General features: G+C 50.7%; 1 protein-coding gene and 1 non-coding gene across 3 annotated transcripts in view; both read right to left on the bottom strand.

The window, feature by feature from the left end:
* Nucleotides 1-23,800, bottom strand: part of SESN3 (sestrin 3) — an 89,187-nt gene that overhangs the window by 42,047 nt on the left and 23,340 nt on the right. The window lies entirely within an intron of this gene.
* LOC116814898 (5S ribosomal RNA) lies at nucleotides 13,384-13,504 on the bottom strand. Its single transcript, XR_004371364.1, has one exon. It is a non-coding gene; the product is annotated as a 5S ribosomal RNA (ribosomal RNA).

Below are 23,800 nucleotides of genomic sequence, written 5' to 3'. Positions count from 1 at the left end.
GGCCTTCCAATATATGCTGATCTGATACTGTACATAATTTTGGCATATAAAAGTCAAATTACACACTGGACCATATGAATATTTGCTACTGCATCTCTCCTTGGGAACCAGGCTCCATGGAGTCAAAGATTAGCACTGTCTCCTTCAGAGAGGCATGCAATGGTGAGCATTCTGAGTATGTTCAAGAGGCTTCTGGAGCCTTAAAAGGGGAGCTTGTGTAACTTAATATCCCTCTCCCCACACTGTTTTGACAAGGGAGGGAGGATTCATGCTACAGACTGTACTCAAAGGACAGCTTCCATGATGTAAGATTTTAAGGAACCAACTGCTGCATCAGTAACATTAATATATGACTTTTAAAACTACATTTACATTGAGTTCTTAAGAGGAGATTGAACTGGTAAAGAGGAATTCCTGGGTTCTAATCCTAGTTCTGACATTACCTGTGGGAGGCTTCAGCAAGTACTTATGTTATTTCCCTTCTATAAAACAAGGGTAATCGCTAGCAGGATTTTTTTAGGAAGAGTACTTAAGAGTTAGAGCACTTAATCGTTATGCATTAAGGTATAAAATATTTTCATTCTGCAGGTTACACCACATGATCAGAGGTTCCTTCATGCTTGCTAAATAATCTAGCTTGCACACTGCCAAAACTAGATCCAAAGACTGTCCGGCATGTAGTTTTAAAATTTATTTTTAGGAACTTCAACAGGGAGAGTGTCTGCTGTCAGACGCCAAGTGTTGAGTAGACAGTGAAGTATGGCAACTCTTTCCAACTATTGTATCGACCAGACTGACAAAGTAAAGGGGGATGGGGTGGCAGGAGGCACAGCATTATTCTGAAGCTTTATATTGCCCAAAGGATCACCCCCTAACGTCAAAAGTATTCCCTAGTGGCCAGATCTTCCAGCTCTGTAGCCCCATGAACTGGTGTAAAGAGGCTAGAATGGCAGGGAGAATCTGGCCCACTAACTCATCTCCACCACAAACTCCTCTGCCCTTCCTACACATTACCAACCACAATGGAATCATCGATATATTAAAAATAGCACTGGTCTGAACACAGACCCCCTTCCCCACACAAAGCACCCCACAATTAATCTGTCCCCACTCTGAGGAGCAGCTTTCCACTATGACTTTTGCTTGTGAGGAACTTTATGAAAGATTCATAAACATGTGTCTACCTAAAATTTTAGCAAGTTTTTCAAAGAAAAAAACCAAACAGGTGACCTAGTAAATTCCCCCTTCCCTGTCCCTCAAAAGTTGCATTGGTCTGACCATATCAAATTATACTCCTCTTTCTAAGATGCATAAATTTGCCTACTACTTAAGTAATGCTTACCCATCTAATTCCTAGGATGTCCTTTCGCACTTTAAGACAATATAATAGAATTTCAAGTTTACAAATCACCAGTTATATGAAGCTTTTGCCTTCCATTTGCGGGGTGCATAAAAAAAAGCGATATCAATTAAGAACAAGTCAACATCTCTTCACATTCTGATGTCTGAAGAGACCCTTAAACACTAACAGGGAAGTATTAAAGCACTTATTTTTACATTAATTTTTGCACACATTATTTAAAAAGGTGCTTTATGAAAAAAAGTTTTGTTTTTAATATCAAATTGACCATGCCCCTTTTAACACATCCCTTCTAAGCAGTAAGACAAGCAGCTATAAAAACAATTCTTGAATGGTATCAATAAAATGCTCCTCCAAGCCTTGCTCAAGTGATGAAATTCAGTCAAGCTCATAATGCGGTAGTTAAAACTCCTCGTATTCTATCATCAGATTTAACAGCTTCCCATATTCCAATTCTTGTCTGAGAGATTCGCTGTATGCACCTACAATTAGTATTTATTACTTGAGGTTTGTGACTAGATACATTTCATATTTTCTTTTGATGGGCAGATCTTTTCATACTGTCCCCTATCAACACAATCCTTTCCTTCACTGACATTTTAACCTTCCTTATAGTTTATAGTCAGGGCTCTAGTTAAAGTTATTTTATAATGTACTCAACACTGCAGCATTTGAAGGTATAAAAAAAAAGTTACTATCACCATGATATTGTCACATCCCATGGGTTGCCAAAAACTAGAGCCAAAGACTGTCTGGCACATAGTTTCAAAATTTATTTTTAGTAACTACAACAGGGAGGGTGTCTGCTGTCAGATGCCAAGTGTTCAGTACATAGTGAAGTATGGCAACTGTTTCCAACTATTGTATTGTCTGATAAAGTAAAGGGGGACAGGATGGTAGGAGGCACAGCATCATTCTGAAGCTTTATCCTAGCCAAGGTATCTCAAAATTTAACTCAGTTGGACTCTCAAGAGGTCAAACACTACAGCTCTGCCATTTCTGGAGGGAAAAATTATACTTTAGTGCTAATAGAATAGCTAGTATTATTGGCCCCAGTTAAAACCCCCAATAGTACGAATTAACTTCTACACTTCTATTATCCTTGCTATCAGATGCTAGGGCTATGTCTATACTACAAGTGCTACAGCGACAAAGCTGCAGCCATGCCACTGTAGTGCTAAAGTATAGGCTCTTCCTACATTAATGAATGACTTTCTGTTGATGCAGGTAATTCTCCTCCCTGAGTGGGGGCAGCTAGATTGACAGAATAATTCTTCCATTGACCTAGCCACATCTATGCCAGGGGTTAGGTTGGCCTAACTATGACACTCTGGGGTAAAAAATTCACACCCCTGAATGGCGTAGCTACATTTTAAAATGTTGACCACTCCAAATATTTCCCAATTCTTTGCTCTTGGATCCTGACAGCACCAATACCTACTTATCCTGACTTTGATCATATCTCCTGGTTTTCAGTAAGAATAGACTAGACTTGATATCAAAGTGGTCTTAAAATCAAAGCAATTCAGTATCCTTCAGTTTTACCAGTTTTTTCCCCACAATCCATGCTCCTACCTCCCCATGAAAAGGCCAGAACCATGCCTACCTTTGCCCCAAAGGAGGCTAGTATGATTGTTTTTAAACAAGATGCTAAAGGAGGAAAGAAAGAAGTTATATGAGCAGTCATTTAACAGTTTGTGACTAATAAACAGACTATATCTATGGGGAAATAAAAAAAATTGCCCAAAAGCTGAATGTACAGAATATGTGCAAGAGTATATTAAAGCTTGATTTGAGAGCATAATTCTGAATCTGGAGGAGGTTTTCTTGGGTGTATGTGACAGTATTCTATTTGTGGGGAGGGTGTGGAAACACAGTGGAAGGATCACTTATTCGTTTAACTGCAGAACCGGAAAACCCAACTAACTCAAACCATAACTTCATGTGTGGATTAAATTTCTGATGTGATCAGCACTTTTAGACTATGGCAGCAGCTCTGGAAGCATCCAATTTATTGAGCCAAAACTGTTTAACATTTTTATAAAAGTCAGTAATTACTATGTTATTTGAAGCAATGAAATAGTCCTTGTTCATTAGAAGGAAAACCTTTCTTGCTTTTGCATGACAGTTTGATACTTCTGCTTTTACAGTGAAACTCTTCTTTTGGCTATAAAAAAATCTCTCTCTCTCAACTAAGTGTTTCATTTTTATTACAAGTAACCCTAGTTTAATAGCTGGCTTGAAACTATGAATCAAGATGAGGAAAAAAAAAAAAGAGGAGCCATGGAAAAAGAGGCAGAAACATCAGAGTACCCAAAATAATATGCTTACAACAAAAAAGGCAGATAATGTTATGAAGTTCTGAAGTTTCCTAATTTAATAAATGCAGACTCATAGAAATGTAGGGCTGGAAGGGACCTTGAGAGGTCATGTACTCCAGACCCTTGCACTGGGGCAGGGCCAAGTATATCTATACCAGTGACACTCAGGCCTCAGGGGTTCAGGAGCTAAAATAGCGATCAACATTACCCAAGAGAGCCACAATAGCGTGAATTCATTGTTTCATTTATTATTTTAATATATACATATACACACACGTTTGGTTATTCTGATCAAGCATTATTAATTTTACCAATTACAACTGGTTAACATAGTTAAAGCATGCTGATTGGTTAATAATTAAAACAGTGTTTTACTATAACGTGCTGCAAAGAACTGCAGGTAGGACTGCCACCTTTCTATATAATTGCTGGTAACCAACCTCTCAAGTTCCCTTCTCCACCTCTCCTCCCCCAGGCCCTGCTCCTGCTCTGCCTCTTCCCCCTCTTCTCCCCAAGGCCTCTCCCCTCACCAGTACCCAGCCAATGTCACTTGCTCCTCTCCCCGCCTCCCCCACATTGTTTGCCAGATCATCTCAAGGAGCCTGCCTGCAGGTAGGAGGCAGCCCCAGCTGAATGGGGGCTGGCATGGGTTAATGACCAGTGCCTCCTCTGCCCCATGGTAACTGCACTTTTGGTTCTGGTGCCATTTAGGGTTTCCAAGTCCTTGAAAACCAGGCACCCAGCAACCCTAAATGGCACCCAGACACAGAAGCCAAAAAGCAGACTGTCCAGGTAAAACCCAGACATACGGAGCATGAGACATTAAAAAGCCACTTGCAGCTCCCCAGCTTCAATCTGAGTACTACTGATCTAGACTATTCCTGACAGATGTTTGTCTAACCTGTTCTTCAAAACCTCCAAAGGATGGAGATCCCACAACCTTCATTGGAAGCCTATTCCAGAGCTGAACTACCCCTACAGTCTGAAAGATTTTCTTAACAGATAACAAATGAATTCTTGTCCTACCTTCAGTGACATGGAGAACAATTGAACACTGTTCTGTTTATAAGAGCCCTTAACATATTTGATCATCATTCGTCCCCCCCATTCCACTCCATACATAGGTGTTGATTCCGTGGGGCTGGAGCACCCCCAGGGAAAAATTAGTGGGTGCTCTGCACTCAAGCTCTCCTCCGCCTGCCCCACCGCCACCTCCCGCCCTGAGCATGCTGTGTCCCCACTCCTCTCCCTACCTCCCAGTGTTTCCCGTCAGGCCACTGTCAAATAGCTGTTTGGCAGCGTTAGCAAGCTCTGAGTGGGGAAGGAGGAGTGGAAATGTGGTATGCTCGGGGAGGAAGCAGGGAAGAGGCAGGACCGAGGCAGGGATTTGGGGAAGGGGCTAGAATATTGGCAGAGAGGGGATGAAGTTGGGGGCAGGGACTCTGGGAAAGGGGTTGGGATGGGTGTGGGGAAGGGCAGGGGCGGGGCCTCAGAGGGCGTGGAGTGGGATGGGGAGGTGTCGAACACCCACGGAAAAGAGGGTAAGTCGGCACTTATGCCCGTTCCCCCCCCCCCACACACACACACACACAGGCCAGGTTTTCTAAACCTTTATAATTTTTGTTGCTTCCCTCTGGACTCTCTGTAATTTGTCCATATTTGTTCATGTTTTTCCTAAAGTGAGGGGCCTAGAACTTGACATTATTCCAGCTGAGGCCTCACCTGTGCTGAGCAGAGCAAGACAATTACCTCCCATGTCTTACATGACACCCTTTTTAATACACCCCAGAATATTAGCTTTTTTTTTTTTTTGCAACTGCACCATATAGTTAACTCATATTCAATTTGTGATTCACTGATAACTTCCAGATCCTTTTTAGCAGTATTACTGCCTAGCCAGTTATTCCCCATTTTGTAATTGTGCATTTGATTTTTCCTTCTTAAGTGTAGTACTTTGCACTTGTTTTGACTGAATTTCATCTGGTTGATTTTGGACCATTTCTCCAATTTGTTAAGGTCATTTTAAATCAGGGGTTCTCAAACTAGGGGTTGCGACCCCTCAAGGGGTTGGCAAGGTTATTACCATAGGAGGTCGTAGGCTGTCACCCTCTACCCCAAACCTCGCTTTGCCTCCAGCATTTATAATGGTGTTAAATATATTAAAAAGTGTTTTTAGTGTATAAGGGAGAGCCGCACTCAGAGGCTTGTTGTGTGAAAGGGGTCACCAGTACAAAAGTCTGAGAACCCCAGTTTTAAATTCTAATCCTGTCCCACAAAGTGCTTGCAACTCTTCCCTGTGTGGCATCACCTGCAAATTTTATAAACATACTCTTCACTCAATTATTAAAGTCAATAACAAAAATACTGAATACAACAGAGTCCACTTACTAGCAACCTCTGCATTGTCAACAAAAAGTTTCTCTTATTTGGCAGTTGCCAATAAGCAAAAGGCCAGTGTGTGAGGCTTCAGCCATGGAAGACATATCCCACCACTTCATTCCCTGGCTGCAGCCCCACAAACCTGCTTGTAGCTGGGTAGTGTTACCACTTCTGAAATGCAAAAAACCCTGGCAATCTCCTCCCTACAAGGCAAGCCCAACTCCCACACCACAAGGTAACTCTGCAAACACCTCCCCCCACCCTGTCAACAGCCACTAACAGTATCTAGAGCGATAACACAGATATAATATTGATAACATCACATGCCTCCTCACTCTTGGCATGACTCAAACTGTCTCTCGCACACATGCACAGTGTGCTTGCACGCTGGTGGGCAGACAGCAGCTGTATTTTCAACAGTTTTGATCTGTTATCACTTAAACTGCGAAGTGAGAACACTGCAGCATCTTTAGCTGGACACAGAAACTTAACATAAGATATCCCAGTGTATTGCGATAATAATCCAAATCTTTAGACCCAGGTAGAAAAACCCAGCAGATTATTTTTCTGGCAACTCCATAAAAATACTGGCCAGGTGGTAACCCGATGTCCGGGGACTTTCTTAAATACAAGTTCCATAAGCAGCATGCCATTGCCAATATCTGAATCCCCTTAATATTAAAGTTAATGGCATTGGTTCCTGGCAAGTACTGTTCTGAACCAGAAGTTAATATCAGCATAGTGCTATTAAGCAGCATTGACTGTGGTACCAGACCCAGGACAGACCCTCACAGGACCCCACTAAATATGTCCTCCTAGTTTGACAGCAACCTACTGATAACTACTCTGAATAGAGTCTTTCAACCAATTATGCATCCAATTTATAGTAATGTTCCATACAGACAACATTTCCCTAGTTTGCTTATGACGACTTTTCTACTTGTGCATCATTTTGTATTTCTCTATAACATTAAGAACATTTTTATATTAAATTTTTAAGCAACTAAAGTCCTGGAGCTTTTTATTCCCCTTCACACACGCACACCTCAAATTATGATCTATTTGCAACAAGTTCACACAGCAACATATTGTGACAGTACATGCATAAAAGTAAAAAGTGCAGAACATACATCAAAAGCACAAACTCTTTAAGAGGTCCTATTTTCACAGAAAGTGTCTTTAATAACATAAAAAGAAATTAGCATATATGATGTAAAGCAGAATGTTTTCTGAATGCAGAAGAATGTTTTTCAAACTTTTCAATTTTGCATGAGTACCTTTTTAAAGCGGTCTGATTCCTATAGTAAATTCTTATAGTTAGTGCCCTATCAAATTCACAGCCATGAAAAACTCATCATGGACTCTGAAATCTGGTCTACCCTTATAAAATCTAGTCTTTTGTGTGCTTTTACCCTATACTATACAGATTTCATGGGGGAGAGCAGCATTTCTCAAATTGGGGGGCCTGACCCAAAAAGGAGTTGCAGGGGGGATCGCAAGGCTACTTTAGCGGGGTTGCAGTATTGCCATCCTTACTTCTGTGCTGCCTTCAGAGCTGGGTGGCTGGAGAACGGCATTTGTTTGCCAGGCGCCAGCTCTGAAAGCAGCACCCCACCAGCAGTAGTGCAGATGTAAGGGTGGTAATACCACACCACGCCATCCTTACGTCTTTGCTGCTGCCTTCAGAGCTGGGCGGCCGGAGTGTGGTGGCACTTACCTGCAGAACTGAGCCCTCAGTTGACTGCGCAGAAGGGCGGCAATACCAAACCATGCCATCTTTACTTCTGTGCTGCTCTGGTGGCAGCTCTGACCTCAGAGCTGGGCTCCTGGCTGGCAGCCGCCACTCCCCAGCTGCCCAGCTCTGAAGGCAGCACTGCCACCAGCAGCAACACAGAAGTAAGGGTAGCAGTACTGCAACCCTCCCTACAATAACCTTGCAACCTCCTCTCCTCCTAGCTCCTTTTTGGGTCAGGACCCCTACAATTACAACACCATGAAATTTCAGATTTAAATAGCTGAAATCATGAAATTTACAATTTTTAAAATCCTATGACCGTGAAATTGACCAAAATGGACCCTGAATTTGGTAAGGTCCTTCTTGCAGTTACTAGATTTGAGATTAGAACAGAGTTATCAAGTATGAATGGTCAGAGCTGACTATTAAAGAAAACAATGTCCAGATTCTCTAGTTTATATATTGTAACCCTGAAGATTTTATCATTTACTCATGGAACTTTAGGCACTTTGGCAATGAAATTTGTTGGCCCTTTTGCCCTCCTCTGCAGCATAGGGCATGGTCACTTGCAGGTTTAAACTAGTGTAAATGGTGAATTCTATGCAACTTGAAGTCTTTAACCATGATTTGAGGTCTTCAGTAACTCAGCCAGAGGTTAGGGGTCTATTAGAGGAGTGGGTGAGCGAGGTTCTGTGGCCTGCAACGTGCAGGAAGTCAGACTAGGTGATCATGATGGTCCTTTCTGACCTTAAAATCTATGTCCGATCACTCCTCAATAATCTTTCTTCAGTCCATGCTACACTGGGTACTCCATGGGAGACAACCATGCCGAAATTCATACCACAGAAGCATCATCTAGGTCTCAATGACAAAGAAAGAGGCACCTGCATGTGTGCATTCATGGATGACTGATGATTTATTATTCATCAACCTTGGATTCAATATAGATCAGAGACCAAGATCTTTGTCTGATACCCTGACTCCCCAAGAAAAAAATCTACAAAAATCAATGGAATAGTGACTAAATGTCTTGGTTTGGGTCTCCACTTTAAACAAGATTTTTGTCTATATGCGCATTTTTGGGGGGGGGGGGAGGAGAAGAGAAATTAATGTTGCAATTATGCTAAAAATAGGTTTGTGAAAGCAATTATCTGTAGAAATTGTAAAGAATTTTCAACTGACTCCACTTTCTATATTATTCTTGGTTCTCTTACGTGTGTACGTAGCTTCTACCAAAATACACTCCTTTCAGCTATGATGGAATAAGGAATAAGTTATCATCCTAACTTAATGCTGCTGCTCTTGGTCAGAGTTGTCCAGAGTCTACATTTGCAGAGCCTTGAAATAGATTCTTTCTTGACAGTATTTCCTGTATGACTTCCCTAAGCCACCATAGCAAAACTGTTCAAAAAGAAATGAGTGTATCACGAAAACATGTACTTTACATTAAAGACCTCAAGTAGTAACATACTTATCTCTTCCCACCCCTGAAAATCCCTTTTATCCATCACCAACTATTTCTACATGGAATATTTGATTTCATAAATTGAGGCCATTGTGACACACTGTACCTCAAATAGCATCCTGGAACTCCCACATTCACCACTGTGATAGAATTAGGATAAGTTTTGTACAAAGTATGCCTTGTGAGGTATCATTTGAGAAGTCATGATCTGTTGAACATTGCTATCCTGTTGAATGATGTGTGTTACCACGGTATGTGAAGTTATGAAGTTTTACTGTGCGCGCACGTTACCGAAATATGTTTTGAGTCTGGGAGACATCCATAGCTGGCTTTTTCTTGGCAACAATGGAGCAACTAACACCCCCAAGACAGATTTACAGTAGGACTAACTGGCCACGTGTTGATGGCCCATTAAGGAGAATTTACTCTCCCAGTGGGCCCCTCCCAAAGTACATAGACAATGGAGATTCCTTAACCCAGTGACTCAGCTGGGGACATAGAACATGTGATTTCTGATTCCATCTTTCCATGCTCATCGATTTGGTGGGTATAAATTGGAGTGTTTGACATCAGCCTGGAGCCTCCCTCACATACTCTAATGACAACACGAATGTTTGGAAGAAAATATTTTGAACTTGGGAGACTAGTCCCAGGCTGAGCAAAAAATTCAGCCTGTGTATTAAGAACTATAAACTGCTTACAATTCTAGCAGTAGGGTGAGCAAAACGGCTTTATTCAAATCTTGCTTAGTCTGAAAGTTCAGAATGTGATTTTATTTCTTATGTCACCAACTCTGACCTCTCTGCCTAACATTTATAATCGCTTAAAATTTTTCTGTAGTTAATAAACTTATTTTAATGCTTTATCCTTACCAGTGAGTTTGTCTAAAGTGCTTGAGGAATCTGCTCAGATTACAAAGGCTGGTGCATGTCCACTATCCTTTGACCAAGGGGTGAACTAATTAATGGACTTGCTTTGTTTAATAGAAGGTCTTGAGCAGTGTAAAATGGTATATTTCTTGGACGAAGGGCATGAGGGTTAGAAGTTTTGCCAGTGTCTCTCTATGTACAGTTCACGAGTGTCTTAGAGTAGTGGTTCTCAACCAGTGGTTTGCATACCCCTGGGTGTATGCAGAGATCTTACAGGGGGTACATCAACTCATCTAGATATTTGCCCACTTTTACAACATGCTACATAAAAAGTACTAGCAAAGTCAGTACAAACTAAACTTTCATATAGACATTGACTTGTTTATACTGCTCTACATAGTATACACTGAAATGTAAGTACAATATTCATATTCCAGTTGATTGATTTTATAATTATATGTAAAAAGTTAGAAAAGCAGCAATTTTTCAGGAATAGTGTGCTGTGACACTTGTGTATTTTTATGTCTGATTTTGTAAGCAAGTAGTTTAAGTGAGGTGAAATTTGAGGGTACATAAGACAAAATCAGACTCCTGAAAGGGGTACAATAGTCTGGAAAAGGTTGAGAGCTACTATCTTAGACAGCATTCTAGCTGGGTGTCTTCCTGCATATTGTTGGCTGAGTGAGCACAGCACCCAAAGGAGTTTGCTGCTTGCCACCAACACAGCATTGTGAGAGACAGACAGCCCAGGCTTGAGAGTTAAGGGGGTACAGCAGTCCCACAGTTCCAGGTTGTATCCCAAGGGTCCGTCACCGCCATGGCCTGTTCTGCCTACAAATTCTGTTTTAACTTTAAGTGTGGTCAACTAAATTAAACTTTTGACTTTCTACAGTGCTCAGAACTACAGTATCTAAGCCGGAACTTAATGAGCTGGATTCATTTGACTTAACTCCATCAAGTCAATGTTGCAAATTCTTGATAATAGGAAGAACAAACATTTGATACAATCCAGATTCCGCTTTATTTGTGAATTAACAAGCCTCAATTAACATCTGAACAGAAGTCTGACAGCAGTCCCAGTACAATAAAGTGAGTCCATTTTAAAATATGGATATTAATTAAGAAAGCTAAAGAACCATCAGACATATTGCTAGCCACAGAAGTATACCTGTTAGATACAAAAAACCAGGGGGCTGGGGGGAATCATCTAATCCATCTCTCAGCTTGGCAAGATTGCTCATGATAAGTGCTTTGTCAAGTCTATAATACAAGCAATGTTATGAGCATAGGTGTGTGCATGGGGTGCGTCAGGTGTGCCTCAGGGCTTTGGATCTGACCCTTCAGGGCTTGGAATCCGGCCCACGGGATTTCCCCCCCATGATGCCCCAGGCCCCACGGCGCTCTCAGAAGTGGCTGGCATGGCACCACATCCCTGGGACCCCGGCGGGGGGGGGGGGGGGGGGGGCTTAATAGTCGAGCCGGAGCAGGTCCGGGAGGAGGCTTAAGAGTCGAGCCGGAGCAGGTCCGGGAGGCTTATAAAAGATCGATGCCGGAGACAGGTAACCGGGAGGAGGACTTAAGAAGGTCGAGCCGGACGCAAGGTTCCGGGGAGGCTTAACAGAGCTCGAAGCGCGGTCCCACCGCTGTCTCTCGGCAGGGAGGCACCAACTATACCATGGAGTCCCCACAAAATTCCACAGTATTAATCCACCGGGGACCCAAGCAGCATCCCAGGGGCGCGAAAGAAGCTCCAGCTCTCTCAGGAGAGCCTAGTCCAGACGCCCGGAGCGAGCGCCCGCGGTAACACGGGCTTATCACACCCAGTTCGTTAGCCCGGCAAGGGCAGGGCGCCTCTCAAGGGGGCACGGATCCATAGAGGAGGTCTGACCCAAAACCCCATTTCCAGGACCGCCGGCACGAAACCCAGCAGGGCTCCATTATACCGCGCATAGCGAGGAGGCGAGGGCATCACCGCCAAGCCTCCCTCTCTCTCGCCGACGGCGCGCAAATACATCTATGTAGCGCGAAGGCTCTACCTCAAAACGTCCAAGGTGGGCCCAAAAATCCAAATTTCCAGGGTCCCTAACCCAACGGAAACTCCCAAACCCCAGCGAGTGTCAGTCTTCCTAAACACACCTGGTATTCCCGGGCGCCGGACATCATTACGAGACCGCGGAGAGGCGCTTACGGTGCGTGCGCGTCCCCCACCTGAAGCCACAACCGCGAGGCGGCCCGCCGTACAAAACTATATAATCTCAGGCGCGAGCCCCTCACCCCCCACTAGCGGGGCCAGCACGAGAGTAAAACACCCCACACGCAGGTGCCAATCCGGTTGAGGCCAACACGGTAACCCTCTCGGGGCCTCCCCAAGCCCAGTAGCCCCAGTGGCCCTCCACAAGATTCCCCCACGCGACCAGCGCGACGAGAAGCAAGAGCCCTCCCCCGTCTCCAGGGGCCCCGACATGCCCAGGGGCACCCCAAAACCCTTTTTACAGGGGCGCGAGCACCCTCCCTATGGGGCCCCACCCATGTATTAAAGAGGCCAATACGACGACAGGCGGGGGAGGTGCTGCACAAGAGACATCACTCCTCGGCCCACGCGCGCGGCCCCAAACTCGAGCACCGAAGCGTGAGCCCTGGCGGCCGACTCCAATGTGAGCCCGTACCTCCCAGGGGCCGGCCGAAATCTCCACCATATCCGAGGCTCTCCGGGAGGAGCCCCCATTCAACATTCTTAGTGGCCCTTCCGAATTGAGATCCTTACCCGCCTTCTCCAGGGTAGTTCTCTCCTTATAATCACTTTCTCTTTTTTAGCTAACCGGCCCGGGGACCGGGCGACAGTTGGCCCCAGCACTCCCACAATGCCGGTCTCATGGCCCAATTATACAATATGGGTGTCCGAAACGGCCTGAAGGGCTGGCCGGCCACAAGAGCGCGCGGGGGGGGGGGCGGCGGGGGAACCACACCACCCAGCCCGTCTGGCCGGGCTGGCTTCTTTGCGGGGACTCGTGGCGGTCCTGCGGCCGGCGGCCGCGCCGGGCTCAGGGGCTCCCGACGGGTCCGGCCGAGCGGCCCGGGACCCCGGGACTCCGCCTGAGCGCTTGGGAGCCGTGGCTCCTCGTGGAGGGCGCCCGGGGGAGCCCCAGACCCGCCGTCCTCGGGGCGGGCCAGGCCTCGCCTGGGCCGCTCCTGGGGTTGGGGGTGGGGGGGACTCGGGGGAAAAGGAGGGAGCCTGGCCGGGAGCAGAGAAAAGCTGCCTACGGCACCTGGGATTCCCAGGCGGTCACCCATCCAAGTACTAGCCAGGCCCGGGACGGTTTACCTTCCGAGATCGGACGGGAGATCGGGGGCTTTCGGTCCGGTATGGCCGTAGGCACCCGGTCCGCGCTCCTCGTCCGCTTGACGCCGCCCCCCCCCCCCCCCCCCGCCGGCTCCCGGGCCTGCCCGACGGCAATGGTCTCTCTCTGGGCGATTTTGGGGCAAGAAGGGAAAAGAAAAAAGAAAAAGAAAACAGCTTTTCCGCGGGCCCGATCCGGAAGACCGGAGAAGTCACTCGCGGGCCGAGGAGGGCGGGGCCCGGGCGGCTTGCCTGGCGGCGGGGACCCGGTCCCGGAGGTCCCGATCCTTTTTTTTTTTTTTTTTTTTCCTTCCCCCCCCCTCCCCCCCCTTCCCCGTTCCGGCGGCCAGGTCCACCCGGTTCTCCTTCGGCGGCCAGGTGTCACGGAGTCCCCGGGCGATGCTCTGGAACTGCTCCCCACACCCTGGGCCCAAAACCCCATTTGCACGAGGCTGCCTCCGAACACCAGGGACCCAAAACAGCAAGCCAGAGGACTTTGGGGAGCCTCCTCCATCTTTGCGAAGAGCAGACTACTACCTTCATGAACGGCAAGAAGCTCACACTGTCTTCGGCACCCCCAAACACTCACCCGCGAGTTCTTTTCTTCTCACCAGGGCCATGGTAACGCTCTGCGTTGGACCAAATATCACACCCATACACTTCAGCGCGCGGGCGGGCCGGGCTTGTCCACAGCGAGCCCACCCAGGCGGGGTCGCGCTCGAGAAGCCCAACACGCAGGGGGCGTCTCAATAGCACCACCCATTCCACAATGGGCCCTTAGACCCAGCAGCCCAGGACGTGAGGCGTCTCCTTAAGAACCCAGCCAAAAAGGGTTGATTCAATGACAGGCCAACAGCCAGTCTCAATGAGCGCAGACTGCAAATATCCACTAACGAGACCAGAACCAACAACGCGTCCAGGTTTCTCCACGGCGTGCCTCAGCTATACCCCAGGGGCATATAAGACAGCCAGATCCATTCCAGGGCCTCATGGATAGCCCACTATCGGACTCCTTCTCCAACGTCCCATAAGTCCGCTCACAGGACGGCACGACCACTGGCGCACTCCGCCATCACGCAACTTATGTCGGATTGATTCCGGAACACGATCCACCTGCACAGGCACACTGCCTCCGCTCAAGACGTACTATTTCACAGAGCACTAGGGCTGAGTGTTCTCACGAGCGTACTTCGACGCCCTGTTTCTGTCAGCGCATTATCAGACACACACACACGCTGCAGCACCTGAGGCAGACCTTCCCAAAAAGATGCTATGCACAATAGGTTGTCATGACGGCGCACACATATCTATGGAGGCCCTAGTCTCCTGTCAAGTGAAGAGTTCCGTAGTGCCTAAGTTTGGGATTATCAGCACAATGACACCGGCTTCTTGTTTCACGTGACGGGAAGGTTGAGAGTCTGTCGTACTAAGTCGCGTCTGCACCGAGGATTAACTTAATGCTTCCAGAGTGTGAGCCAATTCACTACCACCAGAGACACACTCCTAGTTCCCTCCGAGCACACTCATAGGACGCGGATATAGAAGATGAACTGCGCACTTTTACAGCCAGAGACCACTCTCACCACAAATGTAGGCCATCTCAACCAGTAATAATCAAACAGGGTCTCAGTTACGCAGAAATTTCAGTGAAGCATCAACAGCTTTATCGGTGCAACTAGAATTAATAGTCACGTCGGTTCCACTAATTTTCGCTGCAAAGCGAGCAGCGCGTCAATACAGCACCAGGATCCAGAGCCAATGCATAGGAGTTTGGCGTGCGTACTAGCAAGCAAGTTTCCGTGCACAGTTTCTGGGGCTTGAGAGCACTCTTGAGCCTATGTTCACTAAGCGCAGACCTGCGCAAACCTGGTGGACCCGAGCAGCGAATCCGAGAGATTAGCATTCTGCGTAGTGATATCCCACAGAGAGACTTCCGTTAGGGCCGCCGCTGCGAGACTAGTCGCTCTCGCGTGCCCCTCGAGTCGTTAGGTCCCGGCACATGCGAGTCTGGGCCCTCGGGTAGTGTACCGAAATGGGATCGGGGCCCTGTTAAAGACCAGAACTCGGGTTGGCCGAGCGAGGCCCTGGGGAGCCGGGCGCGGCCACGCTTGAGACTCTGCACATGACTGGCGGGTGTGGGGGTGCCCTGTGTGAGGGCGCCGCCTGGAAGTTGGTTGCCGGGCCCCGGCTTTATGAGAAGCCTATGATACACTAAGGGCGCGTATGGGGGCCCTATGTGGTAGGCGCGCCCCGGGAATGGGTTTGGGGGAGGCGCGTCGAGTAAGGAGGTCTTGAGGGGCCCCTGCAACGGAGGCTTATGCGGCCCCCTGGTTAGCGCCCCTGGAATGGGGTGTTCGGGTCACGCACTCGCCGGTTTAGCCGGCCCCTGGCAGAATGACGGTGTCGTTCGAGCGTGCGCGAGTGTAAAGGGCCCCTGAATGAGGAAATATGGGCGCGCCAATGTTCCAGAGCGCCCTTCGAGATGCCCGGGATTTTCTCGGCCAACTGCTCTGTCTAGGGGGACCGCCGCTTTGTAAATGCTGGGTGGCGAATCTGGCGACCCCCGGGAGTAAGGGCCTCTTGCACAATGGGGAGGGGGTGGGGCCGCCTCGGTCGCGCTACGGGGAGAGGCACCTGGGAAATGCGGGGTGGGGCACAACCATAATTTCGTTGACTCCTCTCGAGAGTATCCGCTTCCGGCCGTCCAAGTATACGAGGAAAGGCACCCCTGGAACATGCGGCGTTCTGGGAGGTCCTCTAAGCGGTTGAACGGCTGAGTGCACCATGATAATAGTTCTTAGGAGTCTTCGGGCTCATCGGAGAGCAGGTCAAGCCCCGTTGCCTAGCACGGGGTGTTGACCTGGTGCCCGGGCCCCTTCCGTGAGGTCCATGGAAGTCGCGGAAAGGGGTCGGCCCCACTGGCACGAAAATAGCGGGCTTCGCAAGCGTTATGAGAAGCGGTCAAACCCTCAGGTCGTACTCGAGTGTCAGCGTCGGTTGCGCACAACGGCGTGGAATATGACGGCGGGTGGGCTTTTTTCGTTGGGGTGCTCCTCACGGAATAGGGTGCGCGGTAGATATTCTGAGGAGGCGAACAAGGGTTTTCAGCCTCGAATAAACCCCTGAAAGAGTAGCTGGGCTAGCCATCGCGGGACCGAGCTGCCTGGGGATGTCGGTGACTCCTACGGACCCCTCTGGGCAAATCCGGGGTTTGTGTGGCCGCGCGAGAAGAGTGTGGGGCACAGGGAATGGTCTTAGGGACACCGCCGCGTGGAGAGCTATCAGGGGCCCCCTGGCTCCACATCCGTAGGGAGCGTGGCTCTACGGCTTTTCCCGCGGCTCTCTGGCGAACGCCCTCACGGGGGGGGCGGCGGACTGCGGAGTCCTTAGAGCGCGAGCCTTGGAGAGAGAGTTGGGATCCCCTAGGTTAGGCGCTGAAATTGGGTTGTGGGCCCCCTAGGTAGCGCTCGGAAAAGGGAGTTCGAGGCTCTCCTGGGGTTAGGGCGGCGCGAGAGATCCAGTTTTGGGGCCGCGCGAGTTTGGGCGCGCGTGAGAGAGGAGGGTTGGGCCCCTGGGGTTGCCCACTGAAAGTTTTGGACCCTGGGGTTAGGGGCGCGCGTGGAAATGGTTTGTGGGGCCCTAGGTGAGAGGGCCCATGGAAAGGGTAGGGGCCGGCGGATTAAGGGGCACCTGGAAATGGGGGTGGGGCCGCGAGGTTAGGGGTCCCTTGATGGGGTTGTTGGGACCCCGGGGTGAGCGCGCGCGCGAGAGAGAGGGTTTTGGGGCCCGCGGGGTGTTAGGGGCCCGCTGAAATGGTGGTTTTGAGAACCGCGAGAGAGGCCCCCGAGAGAGCGGAAAGGATCGAGGGAGCGAAGAGAGTAGGGTTCTTCTATTAAATTGGGGTTTGGGGACCTTGGAGAGAGAGGCGCGCGCGAGAGAGCGCACGAAGGGGTTTTAGGGGCACCGAGTATGGGAGGTTTGGAAGCGCCGCGAGTTAAGGGCTAGCGGAAGAGATTTGGGGCCCCTGAGGTGAGGTCCACTGGAGAGTATAGGTTCTGGTCCACGGACCTGTGTTAGAGGCGCGCGAGAATGGATAATGGGGCCCCTAGGTTTAGAGCCCTTTAAAATAGGTTTTTGGCCGCCTGGAAAGTTAGGGGCCCCTGAAATGGGGTGTGAGCGCCTGGTAGGGCCTGGGAAATAGGGAGCGCGGCTAGGGTTAGTTGCCCGAGAGAGTTAGAGGTCCCCCTGTGAGTACCTGGAAAATGGGCTTGGCCGCATAATTTAGGGCCCTGGAAGAGGAGCGGCTGAATTAGGGCCCCAGAAATGGGTTGTAGTCATGGCGTAAGTGAGCCGCTGAAGAATGTTGGTTTTTGGGACCTCCTAGGATAGGAGCCCTGGACATGGGTGTTGAGGAGCGGCTTAGGGCCTGTGGAGAGAGGGCGAGAGGGCGCTGAGAAATGGAGGTTGAGGAGCCTCTGAGTTTAAGGTCTCGAAAAAATGGGTTTCGAGAGCCCCTAGGGTTAGGCCCCTGAAATGAGGGGCCGCGCGAGAGCGAATGGTCTCTGAAAGTTGGCCTGGTAAGTGGCCCCTGGCAACTGAGGGTTTGGCGCGCGAGTTAGGGGCCCTGGAAATGTGGTTTGGGTCCCTAAGTAGGGGCCACTGGAAATGGGGTGGCACCCCTGAGTTGCGCGCGGGAAATGGGTTGGGCACACCTGAGAGGGAGCGTCTGAGGAAATGGGTTTGCGCCGTGGGTTAGGGGGAAACGCCACCGGCGGCCCCTAGAATGGCTATTCAGTGCGCGAGGCGCAGGCGGACGGACCCGTGCTCGCAATGCGGTCGGCAGGCCGCCCGGCCTCCGGTCGGAGGCGCCGGGCGCCCCCTCGAAGAAGCGCCGTGCGGCTTGCACCGCAACCACTCTTATGAGCGCGGCCGCGATGCCTCGTTAACAGCTGGATTGGTGAAAGGCCTCTAGGTGGAGCCCGGGCCGCGCGAGAAGCCAGCACCCGGGGCCGACGGTGGGTGCAGCGCCTAGGGGTCCGGTATGTTCAGCGTAGCTCCCAGGAAATGGGGCGTGTTGAGGGCGGGCGCATCTCTCAGGTAGGCCGGCCTCCCTGCGAGAGATCGTACGCGGGTTTGCGCGCGAGAGATCAAGGGGCACTGGGAAATGGGTTGAGTCAGACTCGGGAGCGCCTCTCCGAGGTCCTCATTAGGAACCCCCTGGAAACTCCGCGTGGGCTCTCTCTCTGCGAAGGTTTGTGGCGGCGTGTACTCTGCGATGTCCCTCCGGGAGAGGGCCCCATCAAAAGGGGTTTCGGTGCCACAGTAATGGCCCTCGAAAGGGATTTGGGGCCCTAGTTAGGCGGGCCCCTGCAAGATGGTTCCCCAGCGCCCCCCTACCTCAGGTCACCGTGAGCGTCCCCCGCAACGGGAGAGAGTCCGTGGGCGCGAGGATCTCTGCCCTTGGCGCGATGCCGAGGTGCTTCCGGCGGAGGACCATCCACTAGGGCTATACCGCGGGGGCGCGTCACTTGAAGAAAAAACAAAACGAAACCCGCAGACGCCGGCGAGGCTTCAGCGGGCCAACACGGACCGCTATCGGCGGCCCTAAGTTTTAGGAGCCCTGAGAGGGGGTTCGAGTCAGTGGGCACGCCCGGCGTGATGCGCGGCTTCCCCTGAAACATGGGGAGCCCTCGTTAATCTCGCCGCTCTTGCTCGGCGGCGCGCGGCTGGGGCGGCCAGAATCTGTCCATCCGTCTCGGCCTCACCTCGGACACGATCATGGTCGCTTGTTTTGGGTTCCCCTGAAGGTTAGGGGCCGCTCCTCTGTGCATCTATAGCGTCGGTTGCGTTTGGGACGAAGGCGGCGGCGGCCCCTGACTCGCCGCCCTCCGTCACAGTTTCAACCGAATGTACCACGCGCTACCCATTGGGAGAGAATGTGAGAGAAGTTGCGCGGTGGGGGGCGCGAAGGGCTGGCTGGGCGCCTAGTGGCCCTGGAAATCCGGGGTCGTGGGGCCCGGCGCCGTGCCCCGCTCCGAGGGTTAGGGACAACCCTATAATGCCTGTGTCTCGGCCTTGCACGTTCCCCTTCTTCGGTGCCCCGAGTTAGGGGCCCCTCTGAAGAGGCAGGTTTTGAGCAGCGCCGGGCACTAAAGCGATAAAGGGCAGCGCGCCTTCAGAAAGGCGCTCCGCCCCCTGCCGAGGTAGGAGAGCCCCCGAAGCTATAGGCGCCGTTGGGGAGCGCCATGCTAGTTTTAGGGGCGCGCGCGTGCCTGAGATCGAGAAGCCGTCTGTAGGCGAGCCGCGGCGAATTTGGCGGTGTGGAGAGACACGAAGTTGGATAAATGCGATGTTGCAGGGTGCCGGGCTCAGTTGTTCGAGGTGCGCCCCCTGAATCTGGCCCGTTTCTTCGTGCGCCCGCCTTCTCACGCTTCCCAGGCGAGCGCACCCTGAGGAGAGGGCTGGTTTTGGGTGCCAGCCGGGGTTACGGCGGGCCTGCGCGTCACAACTGGGGTTTCGGAGGCCCCCGCCCTGGAAATGTACGGGGGGCGACCGGGGGCCCTCTTAGAATGGTCGGTGATCAGGCGCCCACTCGCCAGTCGTCTAGGGGGCGCCCCTGCGCAAATGGGGGGGTTGAGTGGCGCCCCATTTCCGCGACGGTGACGGCTGCCGAGCGCTCTCCGCTGGCGAAAAGCCTTTCCCGGCGGGGGGGCGCGCGCGGAGGGCAGAGCGTGGGGCCCTCTCGAGCGTGCGGAGGCGCCGTCTGGAAAGGCGGGGTTTAGGGCCTGAGGCCGTGGTTACGACGGCGCTCGCGCCTCGCGGATAGAGAGAAGCGGTGGTGGGCGCCCAGGTTTAGTGGCCGCCTGAAATGGGGGGTTTCTCCGGCCCTGGGCGACCTTCTAACAACCGGCCCAGTCTAGCCCCACCGGATCCGCCCGAGCTCCATGCGTCTTGCCCGGCGGGCGCCCCGAGACGCGCGCCTAGCACCACGCCGGCGCGAAGGAGGACCCGCATTTCGAAGAGACGGCGCATCTCACTGGCCCGGAGGTGGGCGCGCCAAGGAGCCGCCGATGTGGCGCGAGGGCCTCCCTAACTATGCCTCCAGGCGTCCTCGCTACAAACCCCATTCTCCAGTGGCCACAATCGCTCAGGCGCCCGCACAACACTCGGCAATTATCCACGGGCCGCTGAACGCAAACGGGCCAGCGAAAGACCCGGTCCAGGCCCCCTAAGCAATATACGTGAGCGCGGCCAAAGAGGCCTCACCCCGACCCTATTTCAGCCGATCACCCTAGAATCGCTAGGGGCACTCCCACATCGCCTCAGTGTCCACTCACGGGCGGGCACGCACCTACCTCCGCCTAAGGTGGGCGCCGCAAAACCCCACTTCCACAGCGCCCCCCTATGAGACCCAACGCGCCCCAAAACCTCATTTCCAGTGCCCCTAGACCTTAGTGGGCCAAAAAACACCCTTCCAGGCCTCTAAAACAAGGGCCTCAAAAGGGGGGGGGGGGGGGGGAAGGGGAAGCAGAGGGCTCCGTGTGTTGCTCCAGGCACCACCCCCCGCAACTCCCATTGACCGGGAATGGGGAACCGTGGCCAATTGGAGCTTTGGGGGACCACCAGAGTCTGGGACACCATGGGTGAGAAAAATCAAATTTCTGTGGGGGTAACTTGATACTGTCTCTTCACATGTTTAGCATGTGGAAGATAGGCCAGGGTTGGCTAAAAGGTCTCAGAGGGTCTAAAAAAGACCTTATTAATGGTAAGGGAAACGCTTCCTGGAGTTGGACTTTGCAGAATATCCACAAATGTGTGTGGATTGTCCTGCATGCCTTCTGCTTTCAATCCTAGCAACGTGGTCACCCTCTTCACAAGACCCTGAAAGACTTTAAAGTCTTCAGAAGGATATGACATATGACTCTGGAGTCATGACCCCATCTGGGGAAAAGATATTTGTAGGTTCTTCCCAAGATGCCTCTTTCTTCATTGGTTCCAAAACTGAAGGATGCTGTCAAACTGCAGGAAGATCTTCTCTAACAGATACAGTTGCTGGAGAAGTTGACTTTCTCCTGGATCGTGTGGCTGACGGAGAGGTAGATGCTCTGGGAGGAGTTCAAGAGGTCTAATCTTGCCAACATGGGTAGTCCTGTCTCTGTACTGTCCACAGTGGGGCATAGCACACAAGCTTTCTTCTAAGAATGGAGGTGCAGTTCCTGTAGGTGTTGGTGGAAGTCTTGGGCACAGGTGGTACCAATGACAAAGATGTATCCATGGAGCCAGTGGAAACAGTTGAGGCAGATGGACAGCAGAAGGATGAGTCAATGTCACCAATACTGCTGGCAGCACCAACAATGCAGGCAGAACTGATGGTGCCATGGAAATAAGTAGTGCTGACATGATAGAAGCCGCTGTAACTGGTACCAACAAATGAAGAAAGCGAGTCAAGGAGAGTGAGACAAAAGAAAATCCATTGTGTCAACTGTATAAATATCACAGGCAAGTATCCTTCCGATAATATCAGTGGTAGCATACATAATGGCATCAGGGTTGAAGATCTCTGTGGCAGAGGAAGTAAAAACTAAAATTTCAACAGCCCTGATAGAGAGTCACTGCTGGCAAGCGTCTGTGTTTGTGATTTTGGCCCTGGAGGACTTTTTAAGAGGCTCTGCCTTTTGAGGACAAAAAATGAGACTTATGTCTGAGAATCTCAGAGAATGAAGGCAGCATCAAAGGAAACTGGAGAGCAAGATGAACATTCTTCTCCCCCAGTGTTTGTTTTGGGGCTGGAGCAGCCAGAGGGGCATTCCTCATGGAAGAGGTCTCCATCCTTTCATGAACAAGGTCACGTTCTAAAGAGTTTTTAAATTAATGTACCTTAAGTCCCTTTGCTTTCTCATTCTTGTCAGAAGAGAGGTACAAATGGGACATTTATCCTCCACATATCCCTTGCCCAAACAAATGAGTTAACTTTTGTGCCTATCACACACACAAGGAACTGAGGCCTTGTCTACACTACCTGATTAAATCGAATTACTTTAAATCGATTTTATAAAACTGATTTTATAAAATCGATTTAGTGCGTCCACACTAGGATTCTAAAATCGATTTTGTGCGTCCATGCCCCCCCACCCTTCCCGACCCAACCTAGACCCCCCACCCCTCATCAAAAAAGAAAAGAGGCCAGAAAGGAAGAGTAGCACCGACTGATAATTGAAGAGATTAACACAACAAGCAACCACCGCCCACCAACGCTTAGGCGAAAAAGGAGGCCCACGGCTACGCCGTCGATTTCGGAGCAGTGCACGTGGGTAGCTGCTGTCACAGCCTATCCCATATGTCCCCATTCCTGGTGAGACCCAGTAGCCTCTGGACCAACAAACATTGTCCCGGGTTGTGCTGTGACAGCCTCACCCCTCCTTGTGAAAGCAGAGACCAACCATTTCGCGGCCTTTTTCTAGGTGAAGAGAGGCAAGCTATAGCACAACAAGCAATGGAACCCTGCTGAGACCATGGACCGCTGAGACCATAATGCGGAATCGTCGCAAGTTGTAAACCACGCGCACTCCGATGCTGTCTATGCTGAGCGATGAACTGCAATTCAGGAGGAGCAGGTGGATAGGAGCAGGCGGAGGACTGGCGCAGCTATGCAGCGCACCGAAGAGCGCATACATGAGACCGCGACAACATGGAGACTGATTTCTCCCTACGTACGGGACCCACATAAATTGGAGCTTACTGCTGGTATGGGGCACTTCTACTCCACGGCAACCCGATTTTGGGCATGGGAAACAAAGCACAGACGGGCGGACCAGCATAGTTTTGCAGGTTGGGACGATTCCGACAGTGGCGCAAAACTTCGCATTGACGTAAGAAGCACTTTCTTTGAACTTGTGACTTGCTTTCCCCTTGCCTAAGCCATAAATACTAACATGTAAGCGCCCTCCACAGTGCAGAAGCTAGTGGGCAATAGCCCTCGGAACTTGCAACTTCAAGACAGCTTACCGCGTCAGCGGGAACAATTTTGGAGTGGGAAAATCTACCTTGCAGGGCTGCTGATGCAAGTAGCACAAAGCAATCCGATTTACGCTGCGCTACAAATTGTGACTCTGGGAAACGTGCAGGTCATAAGTGGATGGCTTGCTCAATGGGTCCCAACTGTGAGGGGTCATAAGATGAACCCATACCATATCTTGGGCCCCAGAGACCAGGGCACCCAGATGAACCGCCAAGAGACTTTCCCATGTGCTGCAAGCACTGGGTGGATCACAAGGGACGTTTCACCAGCATACCACCGTGGATGGCCAGAAGGTCAGACGATCGCGTCTTCAAAA

This window comes from Chelonoidis abingdonii, chromosome 1, assembly GCF_003597395.2.
Source record: "Chelonoidis abingdonii isolate Lonesome George chromosome 1, CheloAbing_2.0, whole genome shotgun sequence".
NCBI lineage: Eukaryota > Metazoa > Chordata > Testudines > Testudinidae > Chelonoidis > Chelonoidis abingdonii.
This window is presented reverse-complemented; position numbering and strand designations above follow the sequence as displayed.